The sequence below is a fragment of the Aquarana catesbeiana genome, linkage group LG03 (genome assembly GCF_042186555.1).
Source record: "Aquarana catesbeiana isolate 2022-GZ linkage group LG03, ASM4218655v1, whole genome shotgun sequence".
NCBI lineage: Eukaryota > Metazoa > Chordata > Amphibia > Anura > Ranidae > Aquarana > Aquarana catesbeiana.
Window position 1 is genome coordinate 535,022,622 of NC_133326.1, and position 14,845 is coordinate 535,037,466.

Below are 14,845 nucleotides of genomic sequence, written 5' to 3' on the forward strand. Positions count from 1 at the left end.
CATGATATCACTACTGGGTGTAGAAATCTACAGCGAAGTGCCAAAGCCCATTTTTATGCCAAAACAGGAGGAGGGGGGGGGGGGGGTTGCTAAACCCTAACATGGTCAAACACCCAACATCTGAATCCAATTCCAGACTATACAGCACTAAGAGAGGATATTACAGGGTTGTACAACAATGAGAGGAGATAATATAGGAATGTACAGCACTGAGAGTAGATATTATAGGGTCCATTACACCCACATTAATGTATCTACACCAACATTGATATCTCCATCATACCAACACTAATATTTTCATTTTACCAACACTAATACACCATATCTGAAATCTCTATTACACCAACATTAATATCTCTATGATACCAGCACTGATAACTCTATCACATCAACACTAATATCTCCATCACACCGCCACTGATATCTTCATTATATCAGCACTATTTCCACCAACAGTGATATCTCCATTACACCTGCACTGATATCTCTATTATACTAACACTGATATCTTCATCACACCAGTTCTAATATCTCCAAAATATCAACACTGATATCTTCATCACAACAGGTCTAATATCCCCATTACACCAACACTGATATCACCAGCTCCAATATCTCTATTACACCAATACTAACATCTACATCACATCAGCATTAACATCTCCATTACACCAGCTCTAATATTTCTTTACACTAACACTGATATCTCCATCACACCAGCTCTAATATTCCTTTACCTCAACACTGATATCTCCATCACACCAGCTCTAACATTCCTTTACCCAAACATTGATATCTCCGTCATACCAGCTCTAATATTCATTTACACCAACACTGATATCTCCATCACATAAACTCTAATATTCCTTTACACCACCACTGATATCTCCATCACACTAACTATAATACTCCTTTACACCAACACTGATATCTCCATTACACCAGCTCTAATATTCCTTTACACCAACACTGATAGCTCCATCACACCTGCACAGGTTTCCTGCGTTACATTGATACCACAAGAATCATGGGGTGCCTTTCCTTGGGCCTCAAATTTTTTGTAAGGTTCTTCTGAACCATGTGCTGGACTGTGTGCATGTAATATACATTACAGTTTGCGCTTTCACAATGGCGTGCGTGCATTAACATGTATATTTAGTGTATGTTGGATATTTAGTGTACACTTGGGAGAACAGGTGTTTCGTTCATAATTACACGCATGATGAGTTTTTGCCATTTATTTTGATTGGCCCGTCTAATGCATTGTTTACACAAAAAAATGTAGCATGCAGGAATTTTTGCGCACATGCACACAGGCTGCACAGAAACTATTTTTTTTTTTTTTTGATAAATCATAATATTTTTAAATCAAAGTCAGACATGTCATCGGGCTACAATGCTTACAATACAGTGCATGCTTGTTAATCATACTGCGCATTGCTGGTTCCTTCCTAATATACTGCGCTGGCCACCTACGGTACAATCTGCAGAAACAAAATTGCCCCCCAGTATGCAAACTGCCTCATCACCATCTCCATACAATCTCTTCCTCCAAATATACAGAACAGCTCTGAACAACCTCCCCCTAATCAATCATCACCCCAAATCCCCCCTCGTTTTGACCTCTCCCCCTCTTCGATATCTGCAGCAGAATGGAAGAGAGAGGAGGGGGACTGGGAGAGGAGAAATAAAATCACAACAAATGGAACAGCTAATGAGGACAATTAAATTAATTATGTTGAAGGAGATGAGACCCCCCCCCCACCCGAATCCGTGTGATCTGTTACCCCTCGCTGCTAACCGCCGTGCCGTAATTCACCGCTGCTGATTAGAGCATCTATGCAAATCTTTGTTTAAATCATTCAGCTAATTAAATGATGGGATTATTCCTACAGTGACATCATTCCTGCTAATTAGCACTGTTTGGACTCTGGCAATAAGAGCCCTGACAGAAAGCGCTAACCCCTCGTGCGCCGCTTGCCAGGCCACTGTTGTGGCTTTTTAACTCCTTCCCCGCTGGGGAGTGAGGGGGGGGGTGAGTGCACTGCTCTCTGGTTGGTTAATGGGTTGCTTAGATTCTCAGATCAGTTAACTCCTCCATACAGGGCAGCAAGGAAGCAGCCTGGAACCAGTTAACCCCTTCAGTGCAGAAGTCAGGAAAGTGACAGTTATGTGATTTAACCCCTGCCACACTGGGCAGTATTCTTAGATTGATTAACCCTCTGCACACTTTGTATAGAAGCCAAGGCCTGTGGGGACACATCTTAATTCCTGTGCACATTAACCACCTATGTTTAGGGTGCAAAGGTCACTTCCTGACATCATTAACCCATTGGTTACCAGCAGTCATGCATACACTTAGCCATCATTCAGGCACAGTGACATCGCCCCTCCTAAAATGTGCTGATAAATAGATGGGTGACAAAATGCTCCTCTTTCCAGACTGAATGATGAAATGCATTAAAGCTGACACTGCATTACCTGCCAGTAATTAGGTTTTGTCAGGAATTAAATGATTTGAAAGCAGTTCATCTCCCCAATCATGCAATTTCCAGCCACACTTCTTCCCTCTCTGTGATAGAGAATAGCGGCTTCCTAATCATGGGAATTATTCCCACTAACGGCGAAGACTTCCCATTCTACAAGAAGCAGCAAGTAAATCTGGCGGACAGCAATTTAATAATATCTGAGAAAACACCATTGACCCCCCCCCCCCCCTCAAAATCTCCCTGCGTTCGGCACAAGAAGTGAAAAAGAAACCGGGACATGGCTCATTTATCGGCAAGGCAGAATCCAATACAAATCCAAACTTAATGACACTGCGACTTTCCAATAGGGCAAGGTAGCCAGGTCTCGTTACCTTCAGGTTCAGACAGGCGACGTCTAGAAGAACGACTCACCTTATCTCAGGTGCAGGTTTAGAATGTCCAAAGTTTGTCCCCCCAGCAGTACGACACTGTGCGGGATCTGACGAGAGGTGCCAGAAAGTAAAGGTTGAAGCAATCGCACTTTCACGTCTTTGTACTGCAGAAATTAAATGATCTGAGTGAACTCCAGAGTACAGAAAGTCAAAGTGGCGAGTGTGGGGGAGGCGGCGGTGCCAGGTCTGCGATCGGCTGCCAGCAGTGGCCCTTCTTCTCCTTCCACGAGTAGTGCACACAGAGACCTGAGTGGGCCAGTGTTCACTATTTAAATACCTCAGCAGGTCCCTAGTTAGCAGCTTCCTTCAGCTCATCCAAGAAGCTGACAAGTGCTGTTAAGGAAACTGTACATGTTGCTCTAATGGACCTCATTAAGTCCTACTTACAGATGTTCTCTTAACATAATTGATCTGCGGTGAGTTGAGAGGACTGCAACTTATTCCCTAGCCCCCAATTATGGTTGGGTAATTAGATCCCCAACCTCCGATTTTTCACATTCACCCTTCTAACATTCCAAAATATCAAAGTATCTCTTTCACACAAAAGCTGGAGTCTCCCCCTTGCTGGACCCGCAGTATTGACAGTCAGATCTCCTAACCTTTTGTACAGACGCCACTTCTAATGGCGCGTACCGTCCACTGACACGAGCGCCTTTCCAGCATCGCTTCTCTTTTTAACCCTCAGAAACAAAAGGGTAAAAAAAACCAACTTGTATAGATTGTACTTGTGATAAAAGATTGCAGTGATGGGACTTGGCAGCTCATCTACTCTTCTAATGTCTTTTTATGTGGATTAATTCCTTAGATGAAAACTTTAAGGAACAATGAAGGAGAGCTAGTTCTGAAACGGTGGAGAGAGAAAAAAAATTAGCGAGCACACCTGGGACAGATGAAGCCAGACTTGCGCTTTTATAATGCCAATCAGCGCGCCTGTTATCATGCCTCTAATTAGGAAAGCAGCCTAAAACAGGGAGCACTTGGGGAAATGGTAATTCTGTGGTTTTGCACTTAAAAGGGGAGACATTTCTTGCACTGTAGAAATCTTGGATTGGGAATGACAAGTCCTTTAACTAATGGGGCGGATTCGGAGCCCTGTGTGCTGCATCTTCTCTGTGTCTGATTCATAAAAAGTGGACAAAGTCTGCGGAAAGCAAAGCCAGCTCAACCTGAACGCTGCGGATCTCTGGGGAGCAGAAAGTAATAGAGATCATTGTTAAGCCCCACGCAACAAATTCCTTACATTTGCATCTCAACGTGATCATTAAAAAACCAAAGGAGCCAATTCAATTCTGGACCAGTCAAAGGCGGAGAGGGTACTGTGCAACTAGCATAGTGACTTGGGCACCTGGACATGCAAATGATGGAAAATGGGGGGGGGGGGGGGGTGATTAAAGAGAAGCTTGCAACAGTGCTTGTGTACATACAGTGTGTGCTATCATGGAGGATTTGGGGAATGAATAAAGGGAAGCTTGGATTGGGGCTTGTGCATCTGGACTTTTTGCAGTCATGGAGGATTGGGGGGTGGGATTGGTGGCATACAGTTATCAGGTTTACAAATATTTTTTTTAGGTCATTCAGGAAATGCTTTACTGACCAATTGTGGTTTTATAGTATTTGGTGGATGTTGCTAGCGGGGTAGAGCTTTGGGTCCACTCACATCTATGTGAACACAGTTATGATATTTTATACATGTCAACAAGCTCTAATATGCATCAACATGCACATTTAATGTACTTTCTGTCATCATACAAAGTGGGAGGAGCAATAAAGACTGACCTGCATCGGGCATCACAATGCAAGAAAATGTGAATTACGCCATGTTTTTACCATTCGTTGCTTGGGGTCCCTTTAACGGGCACTATGAAAGACATCTGAAGCCCACTTTGAGAACAATCCAGAAATGATCCTCTGTTGCCCTTGAAAAAAACAGAAAACTTGAATTCAGTAAAAACAAACACAGATCTGAAGAACCTTTTCTGGAAGTTTTAGTGAGTGATCTTCCAACCAATAAGGCTGATCATTTCTACTCATGAATTACTTCATACACAAATATATACACAGAGCTATTGTGCTATTAGAATGAGGGGGTCTGCTTTATATTCACAGCTATTTATCTATTGGAACAAACCACCAAACCAGAGAGGGGACTTCATGTTTACACATTTTGCCCCTTCCTGCACCCCTAACCTCCCTATACTAACTTCTGTTTCTGCACTTCCTTATTATCCTGCACTTCCTTCTATCTCTATGCTTACTTACTTTCTTATGCTCACTTCTGTCCCTGCACTAATTTCCCTTCTTGTAATCAGTTCTGTCCATGTACTGCCGTTTGTCTCTTTACCCCTTCCCTCTCTTCTGTCCCTGCACTCCCTTCCCTTCTTGCACTCAATTTTGTCCCTGTATTGCCTTCTGTCTCCTCACCCCTTCCCTCTCTTCTATCTCTGCACTCCCTTCTCCCCCTACATTTACTTCTGTCCCTGCACTCCCTTCCCGTACTCAATTCTGTCCCTGTACTGCCTCTGTCTCTGCACTCCCTTCCCTCCCTACATTTACTTCTTTCCATGCACCCCCTTACCTCCCCCCACCTGCACTCACTTCTGTTTATGCAACCCCTCCCCTCCCTATACTCACTTCTGTCTCTGCACTCAATTTTGTTCCTTCACCCCTTTCTGCACCTTCTTCCCTCCATACACTCACTTCTGTCCCTGCACCCCTTTCCCTCTCTACAATCAATTCTACCCCTACACCCCTTCTGCACCATCTTCCCTCCATACACTCACTTCTATCTTTTGCACTCCCTTCTGTCTCTGCACGATTTCCTTCTCTACACTCACTACTGTCTTTGCACCCCCTTTTATGCTAAGCACCCTCTTCTCTCCCTGTCCTCCCGTTTGTTCTCTGCACCCAGGGCCGCTGATAAAGCAGTGCAACCAGCCCTACTGTACTGGGCCCAGCCCCATCAGTTCAAAAGGGGGGCCCAGGCATTTGCTGAACAGGAGGGCCATCCCCCTACTTTCCAGACACCCCCCCCCCCCCCTGCGCTTCTTTTCACAGTGTGTCCAGCTTCCCTCCTCTCCCGCCGGCAGCTGCTACCAGTACACAAAGGGATGTTTCAGGATGGAGAGCGTGTGTGTGTGGGGGGGGGGGTATGGGGCTGGTAAATTTGCCATATAATAATGATTTTAGTGTATTTTTAGCAAAAATATCAAATTACATTTTCTGGGGGTGGGAAGGTGGCCCTGTCAGGTAGGCAGTATTGGGCCCCATGATTTTTAACAGCAGCCCTGTCTGCACCTCCTATTTTCTCCCTGTACCCCTTTCTCTTGCTGCTTCTCTTTCCCTCCCAGGTGACCCAGCACCGAATTCCCTCTCATCCTCAGTTCATATAAAATTGTACAGAACAGAACTGAAGCATTCCTTACATAGCTTTCCCACTGTGCCGGACACTCTGCATTCATTACAATAACAAAACAAAAACAAAATTGGTTATAAATGAAAAAAATTACAAAACATATTGTAGGAAAGTCATTATGAGAGTTATGGTTCCATGTACACCCCTATGCTCTGGAGGTCTGTTTCTGACTAACCCCCTTCAATGGATAGTCCTTCTCTGTGATAGGACAATTGAAGGAGGGTGTGTCCACAAGAAACACTTACAGAAGACACTCAGCACTGGCCCTCTTGTCCTGGTGCTCCACCTTCATTAAAGCGGAGTTCCAACTACACTCAATTTTTTTTTTCTACCTTTCACAAGCATTTCAAATGGCATTGTAACACTCACGTCTTCTGTAAAATGTGTCCCCCAATGTCCGGTTACATCTGTAAAAAGAACTTTGATAACGGTGTTCTGGCCGTTTTCATTTTGCTTGTGGGCATGTGAAGCCCACAAGCATCCTGTTCCGATCCTGTTCCGGGATACAGTGCTGCTGCTGGACCAGCATGCACCGCCCGTTCTCTCCCTGATCTAGCGCATGCGCATTCTGTCATCGCAGTGCCATCAACTACTCAGGTTGCCATCACAACGGGTGGCAGAAGTGCCCGCCCTGTTGTGATGGCAACAAAGTCCTCAGTGCAGCCCACTGACTCCTGGGAAATGATGACACACATCTCCCAGGAGTGGAGGCGTCGAGGGAAGTGACGTCAGGAGCCGAGGTGATGAAGGAGGAAGATTTCAATGGACCACATAGCAACAGGCAAAAAGAGGTAAGTAAAAAAAAAATTTTCTTCAAATATTTTTTTTTATATTATTTCATGCACATTAATGAAATTTTTTTCTGGGTGGAACTCCACTTTAAGAAGGCCTCCAGGCAGATCAGAATATCTTGAAGATATCACTGGCAGGTTGATCTTTGTCGTGGCACATCCTTATGCCCCAGGGAGTTCTAGAAAAGGACACTATTTACAAGGCTTTACATGGGTCCAGATGGATAGCTGAGTTCACAGCCTCTTAGCCCAAAATTACCCTGCCCAGATAGCAGCTCAGAAAAGGAAACAGAAACAACAGCATCATGCATAATAGTATGCAATGCATCTATATGCAGCAGCCTGACTGGCTGAGCAGAAGCATGAACTGTAATTGGTTGAGGCAGAATAACAATTTAGCCCCTCAGAACACAGCAGGAGGAACACTGCAGGTGTAAACTAATCCCAAACTTTCCAAAATATTCCAGACAACCCCAAAGACTGCAGGGCCATTTCCATACATCCTGAATCATTCTGATTGAAAGTGAACACTGGACCGATAAACCTAATGCTATCTGAAATTATTTAAAAGCTTAATATGTGAAAAAATTTTTTTAGTGCAGCTAGTGTAATTATCTAAAATAATCCTGATATTAGCCCCCTTTCATTCCCTTCACAACAGCACTCAGGCTGGGAGAAGGAAAAACAGCATTAGTAGCCAATCAGACTCTGCTGCATTGCACATGCGTTGACAGAGAGTGATAATCTCATTGGTTTGCTTCTGTCCCTTAATTGTCCAGGTCAGCAATCAGGTGGTGTGTTTGGACCAAGTTATGCTGCTGCAACATTAGAGGCTCTGAGACCTGGCAATGCAGTCTGGCAGGACAGTGTCAATCACAAAACCTAGCAGAATTACAAAATCTTTGGCAAGTAAAGCTTCTCAATGTAAAAAACAGCAAGAAGCGCCAATCTAAGTGCAGTATCATGAAACTTTAATGAGATAATTATAAACGGACAAACAGCCAAATGGCTACTCACAAAGATGAAATAGGTTAAGGCAAGGACAAGTAATGGGTCCAGGGACGTCCTCCTCAGATGTGGGCAAAGTGCATGGTGCAGGTTCTCCTGGAAGCGCTGTCCACGTTAGGATGTGCAAGTAGTCACCGGGGTCATCGCTGGGTGCTGGGCTGCAAAACGATGGAGGTGTCCGCAAAGACAACCAGCGTCTAAGTGGACATGGAGAGCCAGAGCCGTCGCAGTAGACAGAAACCGGAAGACAAGCGTGGAACGCAAGGCACTTAGTCCAGGAACCAACAAAGCGGAAGTGACGTATGGACGTGTTGGATGACGCGTTTCAATGCTTCCGCATTTTCTTCAGATCCGATAGGCTAATACAACAGGTGTCCTTTTATGGGAGCTATGGAGTCAGTAACTAGGCAACAGCTAAAAACAAAACACGATATACTAAATACAATAACAATGAGATGAAGAAAATGAGTTCAAAAACACCAGAAAAATGTGAAAGTGAGATATAAAAAAAGGGTAGAAAGAAAAGAAAAGAAAAAGAAAAACGTTTTTCTTTTGTTGGTTCCTGGACTAAGTGCCTTGCGTTCCACGCTTGTCTTCCGGTTTCTGTCTACTGCGACGGCTCTGGCTCTCCATGTCCACTTAGACGCTGGTTGTCTTTTCGGACACCTCCATCGTTTTGCAGCCCAGCACCCAGCGATGACCCCGGTGACTACTTGCACATCCTAACGTGGACAGCGCTTCCAGGAGAACCTGCACCATGCACTTTGCCCACATCTGAGGAGGACGTCCCTGGACCCATTACTTGTCCTTGCCTTAACCTATTTCATCTTTGTGAGTAGCCATTTGGCTGTTTGTCCGTTTATAATTATCTCATTAAAGTTTCATGATACTGCACTTAGATTGGCGCTTCTTGCTGTTTTTTACATTGTTTTTTCAGAGTTGCCTGCTTCCACTCTCAAGTGAGCTGCCGCTGGTGCTTTTTATCAGATCTTTAATTTCAGTGACTTTTTTTATATATATATATACATACAATTTTTCTATATATATATAATTTTATTGACTATCACACCCTGGATGTTTTTTCACATTTACTTTGGACTCTTTATATGCATGTTTGTATGTTCTAGCGCCATTTATCCTTTTTTGTATAAGTAAAGCTTATCATATAAAAGTATGTTTATTTACCTGCCTGGAATTCAACATTGCTCCCTGAAGTGGGTTAGGCTAGTCACAGACATGTAGATGACCAAGCAATGATGGGCAGTGACACATCTACCTGCCTTACTCAAGTTGCTGCACATGTGATTTGAGGTTGAAAAGCTGGAAAACACCTGTGAAGAACTACCAATGGCTGTGTGGTCTTTTTTACTCCAGGAGTCAGGTAGTGGTGGATCCCGGGAAGTGATGGAGGTATCAGGACAATAATTTCATGGATATCAAATGTATAAAGGTCCCCCACATGCTGGAATTACAGCCAACATCTATGGTTTCCTTGTGGGCAGTTCAATAGGTCTGAGTGGTCCAAAACCCCCATCCCACCTTCAATAATAGTTATTGATAGTTGACCAATTTTAATTTTACCATAAAAATGGCTAGTGAAATAGAGAATAAGTGGTAGTATGAAACCAATTATGCCCATACAAGGGCAAATTCTCAATGGTAGGCTAACGCGTTTGGAGGGGCTCCCTCTTCATCAGAACCTTGGAAAGCAAAAGAAAGTCTGTAAAATGTGGTAGATATACATGGAGAGGAGTGGTTACACTAGTGCTGCCAGTGGAGGGATGGGGGCTTTTTTTTTCTTCTCTATTATCACATCATGTACAGTAGACCTTCTCCTGGTCACTTCTTCTAATATTCAATGGTTAACACTGAAAACAAAGACATGAAAAAGATCCAGGGAGCAGAACTGACCTGCACAACTTCTGTTTATGATTTTGGCTTTGGGCTCTCAGCCACCCTTCTGACCCTACTGCTGGTAATTGTCTTTTTCTGGGCGCTCCACCCTGTATATGGAACTGACTGATACCTCAGGAGCGGCACAGTGGTGTAGTGGTTAGCACTCTCACCTAGCAGTAAAAAGGGTCACTGGTTCGAATCCCAACCACAACACTACCTGCCTGGAGTTTGCATGTTCTCCCTGTGCCTGCGTGGGTTTCCTCCCACTCCAAAGACATGCTGGTAGGTTAATTGGCTTCTCTCCAAAATTGGCCCTAATATATGAATGTGAGATGGAGACCTTGGATTGTGGGCTCCTTGAGGGTAAGGACTGATGTGAGTGTGCGATGTATTTGTGGAGTGCTGCGTAAATTGACAGTGCTATATGGGTACTAGGGCTGGAGAAAAAATCAATTTGATTCTTGAATCGAGTTGAGAGATCAAATTTTCAGCAAATCGATTTTTTGATATATTTTTTTATTTCACCAGGACCGGCGCTGACACCGCGCCGGTCCTGAGGAGCTGCGGGCAGGAGTTTTTAGGGGAGGCCGCGGCTTCGGCCTAGTCCGTGAGGCCGGACGCCGCAGACTAGGCCGAAGCCGCGGCCTCGCCTAAAAACTCCTGCCTGCAGCTCCTCAGGACCGGCGTGGTGTCCATCAAAAAAAAAAAAAAAACTTGATTCGAATTGTGAATCAAGTTTTTTTTTTTGAGAAATTTACCCAGCTCTAATGGGTACCTTAAATAAATAATAATATAATAGATAAGCATCTTAATGAGACACAATGTACAGGGATAGGGACAATTGTAGACACGCACCCACACTCACTCAGGTTAAACTGGATGGACTGGTGTCTTTATTTAACCTTACTAACTATGTAACCTGCTGCGTGAAGTAAAAAGGTAATGACCCTATGGGGGTTATTTACTAAAGGCACATCCACTTTGCACTGGAAGTGCAGTCGCTGTAGATCCGAGGAGGACATGCAAGGAAAATAAATATAACAGCATTTTTGCTTGTACATGATTGGATGATAAAACCAGCAGAGCTTTCCGTGGTTTCAGATTTTCCCCTCAGATTTACAGCAAGTGCACTTGCAGTGCAGAGTGGATTTGCCTTTAGTAAATCAACCCCTATGTCTAGCCTCCTGAGTGAGAAGAGAAAAGTACTGGTAGTTACTGGTTGCCAGCACCTGTTATGTAATTGATGACTAGCTATGGGAGATGGTAGGGTGTGCAAGTCAGCATGGGAGAACACACCAAATACCAATATATGAAAGTGGCATTTGGCGACATCCAGTCTTGGGTTGTCTGAATCTCTGCGTTCATCTGATTGAGTTGCTTGGAATCACCTACGTAATTACTGAGTATGTATAACAATTTTGCAAGCAGTACTGTGTGACCAATGAAGTGTGTGACACTTGTTTCCATGAAGACTCATTCTCAGTATTTTGTCCTGCTATAAAGATCATTTTTACTTTGCACTCTATGGATTAAACCTGGTCAGAATTCTGCATGCAGATTGCAGGAGATAAAACATGGAGGATTTAGAATTTCTTAAAGTATCTTATTACAGTCTCACTTAGAGCGAAATTAGCTGCTAATGATTTTTTCTTTAGAGTTCATCATTTTAGAAGTATTATCTCGACATGGCAGAATCTTCTCTAAATAGGCAAAAACTAAGCATTTTTATGGTTCTGACTGTTCTAAACTGATGAAAGATGAAATTTGATTGGCTGAAATGCTTCTCTTACTAAAGAAGCCCGTATGTGCTTAAATCTCATGAAACTTTTTCATATTTTGGGCAAAAATTTATTTTGTATGATAATACTTCAAGCTAAATCACCACGGTGATTTCTAGAGATGAGCAGTTTATAGTCTGGGCCTGTGACTCTATCTGGGATGAGGGTTTTCAAGCACGTGGCGGAAGTCTAGCAGATGTTGGCCACAATCAATGAATTTCAGAGTGAAGAGATTTGTTCGGGATCACCTCATGTTACAGTTTTCTGGATTCAGGACATGGCAAATAAATAAAGCCACCAAAGTCTTTTTGTGCCTGAAAGCAAATTGTGCAAATTATGTTACCCATGACCAAACTATGGAGATATGCACATACCGTGAGGTCCTTTTATATGTGTCTTGGCGTTCGTGGGCAGCACTCTCACAGTTCCCAGTGCGGACATCCCCAGATGGCTCTCTGTGCATAGCATTACATGTTGATCTGTGAACTAATGTGTGAGTAAACTAGGGAAAGGTATTTTTCTGGGTGCCCCCCCCCTTCCCATATATTTGTCTAACCATGAGGTTAAAATGTTATTATATACTTTTTACAGTTACGCACATTGCACATGCTCTTGGAATTTTCCACGAAACGCGTTGAGCCTTCTAAGATGCAATTATTTTATTACAACTATGTGTTTATATGTTTGATATTTTATACATTAATTTTTTGTCAATCATAAACTCTATTGTATTGGTTTATTTCAACCTATTCACACCATTGGCTCTCAACACAATATCTACTTGTCTTAGCTTGTATGGTCCTATTGAATCATTTATTGATGTTTTATTACATGTATAGATTCTGTGAATATGAATTTTTTACAATCTGTTGACGAGGCTGTTTAATAAAAACTGCTCTCAACATTATTTTGTATATTGATTCCACCTTATATACAGTACATATGATTTACTAATGTGTCTTTACACTTATTTACCAACTGGTTCACACACACCTCACGTAGCCTCCCTGGCGGTTTTCCCGAGTGTGGCTCGGGGTTAAAATTCAGTACCATTAGCGGTAACCCCGAGCCACACTCGGGATCGCATTGCAGGATCCTGGGGCGGCGTTACTTACCTTGTCCCCGGGATCCTGCGATGTCACCCGCAGTGTCCGAGGGCTCCGTCCTCCTCCGAAGCCTCTCCGTGCCAGGCTCCGTTCCCTGCGAGCGGCGCGACGCACGGGGGCGAAGCCTGGCGGCAAATTAAAAAAAAAGTAAAAATCATAACACATACAGTACTGTAATCTTACAGATTACAGCACTGTATGAAATGATTTCACATCCCTTTTGTCCCCAGTGCTTTGTCCCATGCCCTGCATGCAGTTTTACATGATATACACTGTTCTTTCTGCCTGGAAACTGGATATTGTCCATAGCAACCAAAAAGTGTCCCTTTACGTCAAAAGTGGCTTTAGACCAGCTAGAAAACAGCGATAGTAAATTAGAACACTTGCAGAATTGAGCGATAGTGAATTGTGGGGAAATTTATTTTATTACTATTTTTTTTTTTTAATTATTTATTTTTATTTATTATATTATAATTTATGTTTTTGTGTTTCAAACTTTATCATACCCAGGATATCTACTAGACTCTGGTTTGGACAGATTTAAGTGTGTTATTGTTAAGATTTACAGATCTACAATATAAAACGCCAAATTTCCATGCAAAATAATGGTACCGCTTTCAGCACCTAAAATCCGAAATAATCATACCGCCAGGGAGGTTAATGTCCCAACCTTCTTTCTCCCCTTTAATAGGCATAAACTAAGCCTTCTTTATGGTTCTGACTGTTGAAAAGATGATGAAAGATGAAATTTGATTGGCTGAAATGGTTCTCTTACTAAAGAAGCCCATATGTGCATAAATCTCACTAAATAGTTTCATATTTTGGGCAAAAATTTATTTTGTATGACAATACTTCAAGCTAGATCACCATGGTGATTTCTAGAGATGAGCGGTTTATAGTCTGGGCCTGTAACTCCATCGGGATGAGGGTTTTCAAGCACATGGCGGAAGTCTAGCAGATGTTGGCCACAATCAATGAATTTCAGAGTAAAGAGATTTGTTCCGGATTGCCTCATGTTGCAGTTTTGTGGATTCAGGACATGGCAAAAAAATAAAGCCACAAAGCCTTTTTGTGCCTGAAAGCAGATTTTTGTTCCATCGTTGTTGTAATGGAGTTACATCTAAAATAGTGTTTTCTACTAAGGTGGACCTATACTTAAAGCTTTGTTTGCCCAACAGAGATTCATAATGTGGCAAAGCAAATCAATAAACAAGTTCGTAATTCAGATTAGAGCAGCAGAGCACTTTGACAGTGCCTGGGCTCATTCTGGCTCACAGTAACCAATCAAGAGTTTGGCATATCCTGTCCACTCTAACCTATCACTGGATTACACTGGAAGCGCTCAGGGTGAAGGCTAGGAACATAAAGACTGTGCAATGGAGGACAACATAGATCCAGGAAGGGGAATAGCTGTGGAATATTGTCAGTGCTGTATCATTCACCACTGACATGTCTCACATCCTTTGAAGAAAACCAGGTGGTCAGAGGGCAGGTCTACTTCAAGGGGCATAATTCCCTATTATCATCAAATGAGGTCATCAGCTTTACTGACACCTGTCAATTTGACCTACTGACATCTGAGTAGACTATCTATCAAGCCTGGTGTGTCTACATCACCTCTGCTTAACTATGTCTGATCTTCCGGCAGCCTTGTGTTCCTGGAGCCTGTGGTCAGTCATGGCTTTTAGCTCTCCTGTTCTCTGTCACTTGTTTTGGCTTTTCCAGGAAGTTCTACAATGTGATTCCTAGATTCTTCTCTGTGCAACTTTCTTCCAGTCCGGCCTTTCTTCTGTTTACTTGGCTTGTTGTTTCCTGCAGGTCTGGCACCATCCTCCGTTTTCCTCAGTGCCTGGTGTATTTGCCTCTCTATTATTTTCCCCTATATAACTGACTATATGTTTCCTTGGCCTTAACTTGGTAAGTAGCCTGTATGC

General features: G+C 43.0%; 1 protein-coding gene across 2 annotated transcripts in view; it reads right to left on the minus strand.

The window, feature by feature from the left end:
* The window catches only part of LMO3 (LIM domain only 3), a 71,139-nt gene extending 66,303 nt beyond the window's left edge, over positions 1-4,836 (minus strand). The window contains exon 1 of one of the 2 annotated variants that reach the window (XM_073621366.1): positions 4,748-4,836. The gene's annotated coding sequence lies outside the window, so the exon portion shown is untranslated. Of the gene's footprint in view, positions 1-2,900; positions 3,283-4,747 lie in introns of those variants that run through there. The other variant, XM_073621365.1, reaches the window with a different exon arrangement.
* Between the last annotated feature and the right edge of the window lie 10,009 nt (positions 4,837-14,845).